Here is a 13,780-nt window from a genome sequence, read left to right as displayed (position 1 = left end):
ACCCTAGGCGACCACCTAGGACGCCTAAATGGAAGCACCGGCCCTGCTTGGTGCGTGTTGCAGTGTTTCGGGTCTGGACAGAGTGCCCAGGGGAGAAGGCTTTGTTGGCGTGTCACTGGGGTTGGGGGGAGCTGGGGCCAGACGCCTGGGGCCCTTTGTGTCGCACTGGCCCCATGTGGATAAAATGGGGCAAAGCAGCTAGATGGTGGTGGTGCATTCGGGCTTCTGTTAGAAGAGCTGTAGTGCCGTGTCCAGCAGGGAGCTGGAAAGAAACTGAAATCAGTCAATAAACCTGACTTTCTCCTGAGCTCTGCCTGCCTAGATCCATTCTGCCGCCAGGCACGGGATGGCAGTGGCTGGGGAGGTTTGGCTCAGCATGCTTTGACTTCTGTCCTCATTGCTCATTTGGTAGCAGCAGCTAAAGCACTGGGGCCTTTTCTAAGCCGTTGCTATATTGACCGGGCATTAATGTGCCTCTTCACTCAGCTCTAGTGCTTTGGGGGTGTTGCTGAAAGGGTGTGAGCAGCACACAGGGGCTCAGTCTGTCCTCTCTTCCCCCGCTCTTGTTCCATGTGCAGAATTTTGTGTGATGAGTCCCCAGGTGTGCAAGGGAGACGCCCCCTTCAGAAAAGGCTCCCTGAGGTGGGTGGTGGAGCTCAGGGGCTGTTGCTCTGTCCTCAGAACAATGTTCCCCTCCCCCTTGCAAAATGCTGCAAAGCCCAGTTGGAAGACCTGGCTGGGGAAACACTTTCCTCCCCTGCCGAAGGGTTCCCCACACATGCCATCGGCTGCTCTCAGCTGCCCCTGGCTCGCCGCAGGCCGTGATGGGACCTGTGCAGCAGGCACAGGGTTGGTGTATCAGGGCAGGTTCCTAACACACTCATCATCTCCTGGTGTTCGTGAGTGGTGCTTTGGGCTTCCCCTCCCCCAAGTGGCGGCGAGTTTCAGGGCCGAGCCTACCGGGCACTGCGGGTACCACGAGCCGAGGGAACGCAGCCTTCCTGCACTGAGTAGTTGGCCGCTGACCCAGCCAGTTAAGAGGTGGCACATGGGGATGGCAGTGCCTGGGCCCGAGTCTGGTTCGACTGGCCCCAGCACCTGGCCAGGCTGGGATGTGCTGTAGTGCCTGGGGGTGTGAAAGCACCTAACCAGCTCAGAGGTTTCTGAGCCGCAAAGGCTTAAGGACCCAGCCTAGGAACAAAGGAGGCGCTTGTCAGGTGCTGATAGATGAGCTCGTTCATTCCCCGGCTGTCACACTTATCTGTAATGAATTTCCACTCGGCTGGATTATTTTTAATACAATAGGCAGCAATGTCTCTCTCCCGCCCACCGCCCAGCTGCTGGGGGAGCCGGGGTCCGAGCCTGCAGCAGTGCTGGCAGTGATGTCACGGAGAGAGGTCCCCACACAGCACTGCAGTGGCACCGTTGAACCGCACAGCTGGGGTGGCTGGAGAGCTGGGGGCCGGGGATGGTCGGAACGGTTGGTCTCTGAGGCTATCGGGGAAGGTGGTGACTGTGCCGGGGACCTGGAGTAGCCGTGCTAGGGCCAGCAAGGAGACGGGACTAGCTCAGCCTGGGGAGCGAGTGCGCAGGGACCTGGGCTCCAGTCCTCATTTGCTTACCACAGTCCCAGGCACTGGCAGCTGGAACAGGGTCAAACCAGAGCTCATCCCGACAGGGCATCCCTGGCTCCAGCATGCCGGGTGCGAGGCTCTTGTCTGGCAGGGAAAGGAGACAAGGGTCATAGGCTTAAGCCTGCAGTGACAGAGAACTGGATCTTCTGCAGACAAAGCCTGTTCTGCTAGGGAAGAATAGAGTCATTTCCTGGGATCCCTGCTAACCCGCAGCCCCTGCAGGGAGTGAGGGAGGTGTTCCTTGCAATGGGGTCACCCTGCATCTGTCCAGGGTGGATTCACTTGTTGCCAGGTTGCCCACACATTCAGAGTTGGTGAGTCCATGCACTTAGTGCTGGCTGCAGCCCCTTCGCCTGGCTGGGGAGTAGCTCTGCGGTGCGGGGCTGAACTCTGCTCTGGCAGGACTGGATCATGCTGCCTTGCCAGGAGACCCCGGGCTCAGCTCCCGCCAGGCCACACGGCTGGTCTCCGTGTCGGCAGGGCCTGGGATTCGCTCTCTCCAGCAGGAGAATGTGCTCCAAGGAGCGAATCCATCAGGACAGATCTCAGGCTCGGCTCCCGCCAGGCCACACGGCCGGTCTCCATGTCGGCAGGGCCTGGGATTCATTCTCCCGGCCAGGGAACGTGCTCCAAGGAGTTAATCCATCAGGACAGATCCCGGGGAGGTGGCTGCCAGATCTGCCTGGATCCCAGGACTGAGGCTTCACAAGCACTGTGAGGGAGGGCAGGGAGAGTGTCTCAGCGAACCTGCAAAGCCCTGCACCCGGCTGCCTCCACAGCAGGGAGATGCTCAGCCCCCTGCCCCAGCAGGCTGGTTTATGGCCGGAGAAGGACCTGGCTGGGAAGGTTATTCCCCCATGGCCTGTGCCCCGCCGGCACTGAGCAAATGCCCCTCCAGCAGGCAGGTGAGCCCCTGGGTACTAGCCACTCACCACTGCCTTCAGAGGCAGAAGACCCAGCCACTTCCCCTGGCTGGACCAACCCCTCAATGCTCATTACGGACCCTCTGTGCAGGTACCAAGGGCAGGTGAGAGCCTTCTCCCTGTGTCACAAGGTGTCCTGTGACCATCCAGCCACACTGCAGTGCAAAGAGCAAGGCCCTGTCCCCACAGCATGGCTGGTCGTTGTGTGTTGAGAGGTCCAGAGGGGCCCTACGCGATGGCCGCTGGGGATCACCTTCTCCCCTGCAGCGGGCCGCGTGCAAGGGGAGTGAAACACTACCCCTGACAGTGCTCCTCTGGCAGCACTTCCCCTTCACCTCTCGGGGTGTGGGGGGCTGCAGGACAGGATCGAGGGGCAGTTCTGGTCCCTGACATCCCTCTTAGCCTTTTCCCTGCGGGGCAGCTCAGTGATCATGCCCCGCCCTGCCAGAGGAACCGCCTGATCCTTGTACCCTGCCAGGGCTGCCCAGGCTTCTGTGCTTGTCTCCAGTGCCCCCACCCCTCCCTCTGCCCGTCTCGGCTCTCCCCACCCTGCCACCCAGCTCTGGTTACAAGCTGCTGCTAATAGATCACTTCTCCTCCGCCATGTTCATCTGCTTCCCCTGACACTTCACAATCCATCATTTGGACACAAACACTCCTGTGCATCTCGAGGTCCCATGGCCCAGGGCCTGCAAGTACATCAACTCCAGCCACGGTGTAACACGCACGCCCCATCCCTCCTCGTCCCAAGCTCCCCTTTCCGCAGGAACCTGCTCCTTGCCAGCTTCCCGAATCGCTGGGCTCCTGGAGGAGGATTACATTTCCCAGCACCTCTCGGCCAGACTCGCAAAAAGCCAAATATCTGACTGGGAGTTGGGTCCAGATAATCCTTTATAAAGTAGGCTGCTGGCCGGGGAGAGCTGACAGCAATGTGTGGTTGTTCACATAACGTACGGCAGCTGAGCACCTAGCCCTTTAACTCGGGGGGCTTAAATGACCCTGAAAGCCGTCTTCCTTTCAGCTGTTGTGGGGTTGCCGGTGAGCGCTGGGTTGTCGTCATTGTGGGGTTGCCGGTGAGCACTGGGTTGTCGTCATTGTGGGATTGCTGGTGAGCGCTGGGTTGTCATCATTGTGGGATGGCTGGTGTGCACTGGCTTGTCGTCATCGTGGGGTTGCCGGTGAGCGCTGGCTTGTCGTCATCATTGTGGGGTGGCTGGAGTGCTCTGGCTTGTCGTCGTCATTGTGGGGTGGCTGGAGTGCGCTGGGTTGTCGTTGTCGTGGGGTTGCCGGTGAGCGCTGCGCTGCGCTGCACTGCATGGCTAGTACATCAAATGACTCTGGAAAGCTGAGCCCTCCCCGCTCCTTGAACAGAGGCTCCCCCCGGTGTATGCCGGCACCCGTCTCCAGTGGGCAAGTGAAGCAGATCTGCCCGCTCTCCCTGAGCCCATCCCCATTGCTCCGGGCTGCAGCCCAGGGCTGGCCCTGCTGTGTAAAGCACCGCGCGCCCAGAGCCCTTTCGCCCTGCGTGGTCTCGGCCGGCACTAGGACGTGAAGCTTTTCAGCGCCATGTCGCGGGGCGTGTCCCCTGCGGGGCATGTTCCCTACCAAGCTGGTAAGAGCTTTGCTGGGTGCTAAAGATGCAGCTAAAGCAGGTGACCTTAGCAAGAGCCCTGCCTTCCTAGTCTGCTCTGCATGGACAACCCTGATCCTGCCCACCTCCCCTAGGACCTGATCCATAGCCCCACAGGACTCTCCTTGATCCTTTTCTGTGGCATCCAGTGTCTGAGCACCTGGCACCCACCCCTGGGAGATAGGGAAGTATCGTTTGCCCCACTTTACAAATGGGGAAACTGAGGCACAGAGGGGTGAAGTGACTAGTCTAAGATCACAGAGGGAGTCTGTGGCGCCAGCTGGCTCCAGATCTGCTGAGTCCCAGCCCAGTGCTCAACCACTCAGGCTGGGGTCTAACGTGCCTGCTGATCAGCAGAAGCCCGCTGGCAGGATCCCCGTAGCTGCCAGCAGGTTGGGGGCCCTTGTTTCCCCCCACACAGCGCAGGGGGGTAGCTGTGCTGCAGGAAGGCATGTTGGTGGGTTATGGGACCCTCCTGCCCAGTTTACGCCCAAAGGAAGGAGATTTATTAAGCCTTCCGATCTCCAGTGATATTAGCAATGACCCCCACGTGGCACTGGGACAGGTATCAGCTCCGTGCTCGCATGTTCCTGCCACAACGCTCTCTGGGCGCCACTCCCTTTGTGGCAGGCTTGGAGAATGGGGAAGAGGGGAACAGCCCTTTGATCTGCAGATGGAATCTTTGTTTTTCTTCCTGATGCTTTTGCTGAAATAAAAGGGATCCGGTGTCTGAGCTGCCCACCCCACGCTAATGGTTTGCACTTAGAAACGGGCTCCCTTCAAAGCAACACTGTCAAGATGAAAAACCTCCTTGAAAATAACTCCCATGGCTGTGTTATTAATAACCCCTCAGATCGTTCCCGCCGAGCAGCTCGCAGCCTCCCTTGCTTTTCCCCGCCTCGCTGTGGGTTTGCGTCCTGCAGTTTGATCAGTTTCGTGGGCAAAGCCCTGTGAGTCAGTTTCACGCCCTGGCTCTTGTGCGGGAGGACACGGAATCGCAGGGGCAGCGCTGGGGCTGGTTCGAAAACAGGCCATTTTCTCATGACTCTCCTCCCCCATCCCCAAGCGTATCTCCAGGCGCAGGGTAGGGCACGGTGCTGGCAGGAGGCCTGGCCTAGTCCTGGCTGTCCCAGAAACTGGCTGCGTGAGCTGGGAAAATCAGTTCCCTCTCTGCCTCTGTTTTCCCTCCCAGCCTCCGCCTGCCATGTCAGTTTGGGGCAAGGACTGTCTCTCGCTAGCTGTCTGTGCGGCGCCAGGGCCTCGAACGCTGATGCTAGCAGGCAGAGGCAGTTGTAATGTAATTGACATTGTCTCTTTCAAGATCTGTTACTCCAGGAAACAGCGGCTGAAGGCAATTGTTGTCCCAAATTAGGAAAGGTTTGGGGTCAAATTCCTTGCTGCTGTGAACTCCAGTGGCACCAATTTACAGCTGGCGGGGATTTGGCCCCTTGTAACCCTTGTATATTTCTGTTGCGGACGCCCCATCACACTGAGTACTCTGCAGACAGAGAATCCAAGGAGAGGCCAGAATTCCCTGCCCCACACCCTTACAGTGGAGAGCAGGGAGAGGATCCGCAGAGGCGGCAGAACATGGGACAGCTGTCGGAGCACAAGGCGTCGCTGAGTGTGCCCCAGGCTTCCTCCACCACATGCAGAGTGGGAACTAGAACTCTGGAGGGATAGATGGACAGCAGGGATAGGTAGCCAGGAAAGTCCACCGCAACGCCTCCCCAGGGTGTCTGGGCTGGTCCCGCTCCTGCCTTTGTCATCAGCAGAAGAGAGTCCCTGCAGGATGCCAGGATGCCCTGGCTCAGATACTCTGGAGGCGATTCCAGAGGCTTTTAATGACGATCACCAACCCCAGAAGCTGAGCAGCTCCCGAAGGCCCCCTCCCAGGAATGCATTTTCAGCCTCATGAACTCCTCTCCATGCTCTTCAAAGGGTGACTCAGCAGATCCCAGAGATGATTGAATTCCAGGCCAAGGCAGGGGGAGCACATCCATCTTCTCCTGCCATCGCCTTAGCTCAGCACTAGTGTCTGCAGGTATCAGCCCAGCCTTTCTAAACCTCCTCCCTCCTGATCCAGGGCTGAGCTCTGCCCCGTTCGTTGCAGTCCCCAGTAAACAGCAGCTTTTAGAGCTTTCAGCTGGTAAGAGGCAGCCGGATCTCTCCATCGGCGGGACCTTGGGAGAAGAGCTGTGCTCAGAATCCTGTGTGAAGTGGTCTCGGGCCAGGCCGAGGCATGATGTGCATTCCTGCGGCAGGGCTCAGCCACAGAGCAGAGACCAGGAAATGGCTTTCAAAGGGCCCCTTGATCTGGGACAATTATTGCTGTTCTCCAGCGACTCAGTGTGGGGGAGGGAGCAGTTTGATGTCGGGTTTTGTTGTTTGTTTTGTTTTGTTTTACTGCTGTTGGGTTCCCTCCAAAACTCACCAGATTGTTCTCTGGTTTAGCATGTTCCATGTGCTTTGTCGGCACCACTTAAGTCTATTAAAAAATACCCCTAGGAACCAGCACACTGGAAAACAAATCAGTTGCCAAAGGAGGACGCCAAGGCTAAATCTGGCTTGTCCGGGCCCAGCTGGGCTCTGGAGTAGCTTTGAAATTCACTATTCTACTGTCATGAAATCTGCTTAACACCACGGCGGGGACAAGTGCCAGGCAGTGAGTCTGCGTCTCCCTCCCGCTGCTGACCAGCCCCAGCTGGAGTGAAGGCAGCTCTGGCTACGGATGCCTTCACTTTATGGCAGCTCTAACAAACCACTGCCCACCAGCATCGAAGTGGCCTGAAGAACCAGGGCAAGTTCAGAGGCTCGAGATTCTCCCTGCGGGGTTTGAGGTGGGGGGAATAGTGAGGCGGCACGGGAGCTTGGGGGAGGCAGAGACCTCCTGGCCATGGAGCTATCTGGACTGGAACCAGCAAGATGCTTGTATTTAAGGGTTACAGGGGAGATTTTCCAAAGGTCCTAGGTGAGTTAGGAGCACAGGAATTTCCCACTGACTTTCCATGGGGTTTGGGCTCCTAACCCGGGTGCTTTTGAAAATCCCTCCTGCCATCAGCATAAGGGGTGAAACTAAATTCAGCATCTGAGTGGCCCTCCAGCCTGTCTGTCTGTCTCACCTGCTTCGCAGGAGATACCTGACACAGGGTAAAAATTCAGGTCCTGAGGGCAGGCAAGTGTGTGTGGCTGCTCGGATCCTGACTTGCTCTCAACCTGCAGCTGGGTCCTAAGCCGCCACCACCCCCACCTTGGCCAGAGCTGAACAGCCTCCCGTCGGGAGGGAGGAGGGGGGATTAGAGTCCAGATGCAGAGTTTGCAAACAGCTCCTGCCCTGTAGTTGGCCCCGTACCCTGGATCTGAACCAGCAAAGCCTCTCATCAGTGTCAGCCCCTCTCCTGGGAAGGCAGGAGCCAGCCTGGAGCAAGGGCTGCACAGCTAAGGTGAGAGCAGCGCCGTTGTCCCTGGGCCCAGCTCCCAGCAAAGAGGCTGTTGCCCTCATCCAGCTTGGCAAGAACCCAGGAAAGGGACAACCCTCTTTTGGGAGGGATGCACAGGGACCCTGTTCCTGGGGGCTTGTGCTTGAAGCAGGCCTGGGCATTCTTCAGGGAGCCCTTTGCAGCTCTCTCCTCTGTGTCCTGCCGGGTCTGGGTGTGCTGAGAAAAGCACCTTCCCCACACCCTCGGGAGAGGCCATCCCTGGCAGGGACGTTCGTCTTGGGCCCCATAGGTGAGGCCAGACTGGGTCAGCCCAAAGGTCCATCCAGCCCAGTATCCTGTCGTCCGACAGTGGCCAATGCCAGATGCCCCAGAGGGAATGAACAGAACAGGGAATCATCAAGTGATCTATCCCCTGTCGCCCATTCCCAGCTTCTGGCAAACAGAGGCTCGGGACCCCATCCCAAGCTAACAGCCATTGATGGACTGATCCTCCAGGAACTTATCTAGTTCTAGGAGCTGCCATGGGGCATGATGCCTGAGCCCTGGACAAGTGCACAAGGGCTGGGCACGCTCCCTGTGCCCCTCTCTCCCCCGTGGCACACTGGAGCTGGCTAGGCACCCTCTTGCCTGTGGTCACCCAGAGTCGGCAGCGAAGCCAGGGCACTCAGGAGTTCGCAGCCTCTCATGCTCCGTCCTGTAGGCAGCACTGCTCCTTGCTTTTCCTCTCACCTCAGCCCTGCAGTAAGTAAACCTCCTCTAACGCTCCTTGACATGGCTACTGGAAGACGGTGCCACGGTGGAGAGGGGGGAGCTGCTGCTGTTGTCAAAGCCCAGCAGAACCCTAATTGTGTGCGCTGAAAGCAATCACTTTAATACCGTCTGAGAACACTGCTTGAGCCTTCAAACGCTCCGATAAGCTCAGGAAAGGCATAACAGGCTGCTGAGCACGCCGCAGAGCCTTGAGTTAAATTTGTAGTCAGCAGGACTGTTTGTGTCTTGTGGTTTCACCCTCCTGCGTCCGCACACGCTCATGGGGGGGAACAAGTGTGACATTAGCCAGGGGGGTCAAGGGCTGTTCTCTCTGCTGGCCCAGCCCAGTCTGTGCTGTGCGATGCTAGCTTTGGGCCCCATCCTGCTGGTCCACCCAGGAGAGGAGCGGCTGCATTTCAGGGCCTGAACGGGACTTGCATTAAGGTCATGGCAGGCTGATGAGGAAGGTCCTCCAAGTTCCGTGTTTGAAAAGCCACTCACCCCAGCCCAAAAATGTTAATATGTCTGACCTTAACCTTGAGCCCCAATTTAGTCAATTTAATTTAATTTTGTAGGCCCTATATAAACACACAGGGACAAAGGTATCCCTTGTGTAACTCCATTAGCTTCACTGGAATTGTTACACCAGGCCAGATTTGGCCCAAGATTCCCCCTCTGCACCTGGCTCTGACACAGGAGTGAAGTAGCAAGCGTGGCGCTGGCTCCTGCTGTATCGCCACGGCGCCCCCTCGGCTTTGTTGGGTTCGATGCACATTCTCGCCCCTGGAGTTTCTCTGACTCCTCAGCAATGCTGGTGGCAGGGACGAATATATTGGCAGAACATAAAAGTTAAAGGGACAATGTCAAGAGAGAAATCCTCAAGCCTCTCAGTTCCTCCTCTGGCTTTCTGATGACCCCTCAGCTCATTAAACGAGCAAGAAGATTAAAATCTATTCATACTTTTCACCACTGGGCAGTTTGTGCTTTACACTTCACTTGTCTTAGGAAAATGGAACTTGGACTGGTCAGTTTCACATCTTGTTTATAGTCAATTTCACTTCCCATTCATGGTGCCCTAGTTTAGTGCTGCTGGGTTTGGGTCCGTAGCCATGCAGGTAGGGCTGAATCAAAGCAATCTGGGGCTCCTGTTTGTCCTGACCCACACTGTGTCCCCTCCCCCATTTGAGTGGTGGTTTGTTTCAGAGTTAAGATGAATGTAGCTTTTCCCACGTTCTGGAGCTGTTGGTTCAGGCCATGGTAAGCATCAGTTACCCTTGGGTCATCTTTTCAAGCTTTTCGTTGCATTCATGAGGGCTAGAATCTCTAACATTTTGCATAAGACATTCAAAAAACGACATTAAAAGACCAAGTTTACAAAATCAAGCACTCAGAAGTTAGGAAATGCCAGCATTAAAGTTCCCTGTGCTACCTTAACACACACACACAACCCTGGTGCATCTGCATTGTGAGTCTGTCATTACACAATCACCTCGGGGTTTTTCCCACGGGACGGGGCCCCATTTGAAGCTCTCGGTGTTTGCCAAATGGGAAAGGACAAAGCAGCCTGGCGCGCGTTACAGCGAGTGGCTAGAACAGACCTTGAAGCTGTTTTTCTAGCAATAGGTTGCTGGAATCATTTCCTTCCCGTCAGTGAGCTGGTGGGTGATTGCTGCTCGGGGAGCAGTTACTGGGTTACTGGGCGGATTCACACTACTTTGTAGAAGTGGGGTAGAGCGGCTAGCCACTGAATCTGCCTCTTAGTTCTGGGGCCCTGATCCATAGAAAAACCCAGTGGCTGCAGTGGCTTTGGATCTGGCCCCGTGTCTATTCGGAGAATACGGGAACGTATGTAAGTGCTGACCCTATGTGCACACAGAGGGGAGGATGTATGTATGTCAGTGCTTGACTTTGCCAAATACCTGACATGTTCCCTAAAGCTGGACGGCCAGGAAAGGTCTCCAGGGACTCTGCGATGTCACACCTGGGATGCACCAATGACTGAATCTGGAGGCTGACTGTGAGAAAATGGAAAGCAAGGGCCAGGTTGCTCCACTTAATGAATTATGCCGGCTGAGGATTTGCCCAATGAATGTTGCGATGGCAGAAAGAAGCTCTTTGCTTCCAAGTGAAAGGTTGAGACCGACACTGGGAGTGGTTAAGGCAAGGCGCAGCCCAGTTACCAGGCAGGGGGACCTGCCGGCCACCCAGGTAGAGCGCAATGGGACCCCCTGGGGGCAGTTTGGCCTCCCATCCAAATGGATGAAGCACTTTGTGGTTTGTGCTGAGGGGAGCCAGGGGGGCGTAATGTTCTGAGCAATAAAGAGGGGAGATCAAAGGCAGGAAAACCCTCCTGAGTCCATCACCCAGTTTTGAGCCCACCTGTTCCTGTCCTTTGAGCAGTTCAGCTGTGACACCCACTCAGCCCTAGGATGATATGAGGGGCCGGTGCCCTGGGGGCATCGCAGCTCACTCACCAGCCCCTGCCTTCCCCAGAGGACACGGGGACGAGATATCAGAGACCTGGGGCTTGGCTTGTTTGCTGGGGGGGGAGGGCAGGGGTGTCTGTTCTCTCTTTTCTGATCTGGTGCCCGCAAAGCAAACCAGGCTCTTGCTCCACATTGGGAGGTCTGATGAGGCCTGGCAAGCTCAGCTTTCTGCCCGGCTGTCACACTGGATGTGTCTCTCCTGGCTCCTGCTCAGACAGGGAAGTGTCTTCGCATCGGGGCTCCGCTCCGCTCGCTGGAGGTGAATTGAGGAGGAAGTTCCTGACAGTTGTGCCGCCCTGTGGAGGATCTACAGGGTGTGTGCAATGCCCTGGCCTTTAAACAGGCTCCCAGGAGTAACCCCTTCAGTGTTCCAGACCCCAAAGGACCCCCCCAACCCGCTACAAGACTGAACCCTCAGGCTCCAGCACCTGCGGAGCTGGGGAGCGGAGGCCCAGGCAGAGGCCCAGGAGCAGGGACCCTGGCGCAGAGCCAGCAGCTGGGCCATGGGTCCAGCCTTTGGGACCCAAGCCAGAGACTGGAGCCCTGTGTGTGGGGCTGGCAGCCCCATATAAAATCTGGGGGTGCTGCAGCACCCCCCACCCCCCTACTTCCTGCACCTACACGGAGTGGCTGAGATTCAGTCCTCGTGTTCCCAGAGAAGCTGATACTGAAGAGAGGGAAAACTGAGGAGAGAGCACATTGCAGGCGACTCTCCAGACATGCTTGACCTGAGTGATTTGGGTGCTTGCAGGATCCCTCTCTAGTGCCCCTGAGCGCCTGTGCATGGGAGGGTCAGCTACCCAGCCCAGTAACTGCCTGGCACCGTTAACTGGGCCCTCAGCCCTACAGTGCCAGCTGAAGCAGCAGCATCCTGGAGCATGCAGCCTCCTTCATGCCCATTAGCTTGTTCTCTGGGAAAGCTCCTGAAAGGCCAGGCAAGCCATGCTGGTTAGTCAATGAAGCAGCACTGCGTGCGGGCATGCAGGCTGGAGACTAGGCAGAGGCTGCTGGTGCAGCCAGGGTGTAGGTTGCCAGAGGTATGGTGCATCCAGGCATGCTACAGTGGCACAGGACACAGTCCCTGGGCACCAGCAGCAGTGGAGGACTTGGTTCTGAGTCCATTGCAGACACCCCTGGAGCCAGCTCAGCCCCCTGGCCAGCGGTGTCAGGGAAGGTTCCCCAGGGAGGTGTGTGCTGGGTCTGGTGCCAGGAGGAGTGAGCTGTGCTGTGCAGAGGATGTGGGATTGTTGCGTGCTCCGGATCCTGCCCAAGGGATCCAGTGAACACACTGGCCTGGGCCATGCTGCTGTTTGTCCCGGCTGGGTCCTGAGCCTGGCGTCCACCCAGGCCTGTCCCGGGGCAGACGTGGCCTTCCTGGGCAAGTTCTGCCCCATGCTGGGCAGGGGTTGTGGGGAGCTGGGACCAAAAGTCATCCCCATTGTCCCCTCATGCTGGTCTCCTGGTCAGGGCATTTCCCCGAGGCAGCAGCATGCCCTGGGGGGAGATCCCCTGATGCGCTGCATATCGGAGCTGAGCCTGGTCCTGCAGATCCATGCTCCAAAGCATTGCCCAAAATAAAGCACATGGAAAACAGTGCATGATGCTGGGAGAGGCCAATGCAAGCGAGCTGGCAGGCAGATGTATGCCAGGCGGAGGAAGGGGAGCTGGCAGGCAGGTGTGTGCCAGGCAGGGGAAGGGGGGCTGGCAGGTAGGTGTGTGCCAAGCAGGGGAAGGGGAGCTGGCAGGTACATGTGTGCCAGGCAGGGGAAAGGGGGCTGACAGGCAGGTGTGTGCCAGACGGGGGAAGGGGGGCTGACAGGCAGGTGTGTGCCAGGCAGGGGAAGGCAGGCTAACAGGCAGGTGTGTGCCAGGAAGAGGCTGGCAGGTAGGTGTGTGCCAGGCAGGGGAAAGAGGGCTGACAGGCAGGTGTGTGCCAGGCAGGGGCTGACAGCAAGTGTGTGCCAGGCAGGGGAAAGAGGGCTGACGGGCAGGTGTGTGCCAGGCAAGGGAAGGCAGGCTGACAGGCAGGTGTGTGCCAGGAAGAGGCTGGCAGGTAGGTGTGTGCCAGGCAGGGGAAATAGGGCTGACAGGCAGGTGTATGCCAGGCAGGGGCTGACAGCAGGTGTGTGCCAGGCAGGGGAAAGAGGGCTGACAGGCAGGTGTGTGCCAGGCAAGGGAAGGCAGGCTGACAGGCAGGTGTATCCCAGGTGAGGGGAGGAATGAAAAAACCAAAATGCTTGACTCTTCCTTCCTCCAGCCACTGCACCTGCCTTGCCACTCTCCTTACCTAGTGCGGGACGGGGACCTCCCGTCCATCCTCCTCAGCCAGCGACTCCTTGGAGCTGAGCCCAGGGCGATGAATGGCAAAGCCTCAGCCTTAGCTAGGCGAGGGCCCCTGCAACACCTTGCACCCCCACTCACCCCAGCCACTCCTGGAACACTGGCTGCCGGAGCTCCCCTCTGCCCCCCCGGAGCGCTCGCACCTCGGCTCCCTGCCTCTGCCTCTGCAGCCCCATAAGTGCTGGGACCGGATCAGCATCAACCTACCCAGCTATCCGCTCCCGGGCAGGCAGAAGCGGCACCAGGGTTTTTGGCGCCCAGGCAGGGGTCCTTCTGCGCTCCCGGTCAGCGGCAATTCGGTGGATGGGTCCTTCCGCGCTCCTGGTCTTCAGGGCACTTCAGCGACGGGTCCCTGAGCAAGTGAAGGACCTGCCGCAGAATTGCTGCCGAAGACCCGGAGCGCAGAAGGACGCCCGCCACCGAATTGCTGCTGAGGGCGGCAAAATGCCACCCCCCCCCCAAATCCTGGTGCCGTAGGCGACCACCTAGGTCTCCTAAATGGAAGCGCCGGCCCTGAGGGCAGGGCACCCAGCAGCCTGGCTATGGTGCAGGAAGGGATGGGCAGGGGCCGAGCTCA

General features: G+C 58.0%; 2 protein-coding genes across 3 annotated transcripts in view; one reads left to right on the top strand and one right to left on the bottom strand.

Annotated features, from left to right (window-relative positions):
• NOP16 (NOP16 nucleolar protein) overlaps positions 1-13,780 on the bottom strand; it is a 141,578-nt gene that overhangs the window by 25,464 nt on the left and 102,334 nt on the right. The gene's annotated exons all lie outside the window — the stretch shown is intronic.
• The window catches only part of CPLX2 (complexin 2), a 73,521-nt gene that overhangs the window by 29,291 nt on the left and 30,450 nt on the right, over positions 1-13,780 (top strand). The gene's annotated exons all lie outside the window — the stretch shown is intronic.

The sequence above is a fragment of the Gopherus flavomarginatus genome, chromosome 7, assembly GCF_025201925.1.
Source record: "Gopherus flavomarginatus isolate rGopFla2 chromosome 7, rGopFla2.mat.asm, whole genome shotgun sequence".
In the NCBI taxonomy this organism is placed as follows: domain Eukaryota; kingdom Metazoa; phylum Chordata; order Testudines; family Testudinidae; genus Gopherus; species Gopherus flavomarginatus.
This window is presented reverse-complemented; position numbering and strand designations above follow the sequence as displayed.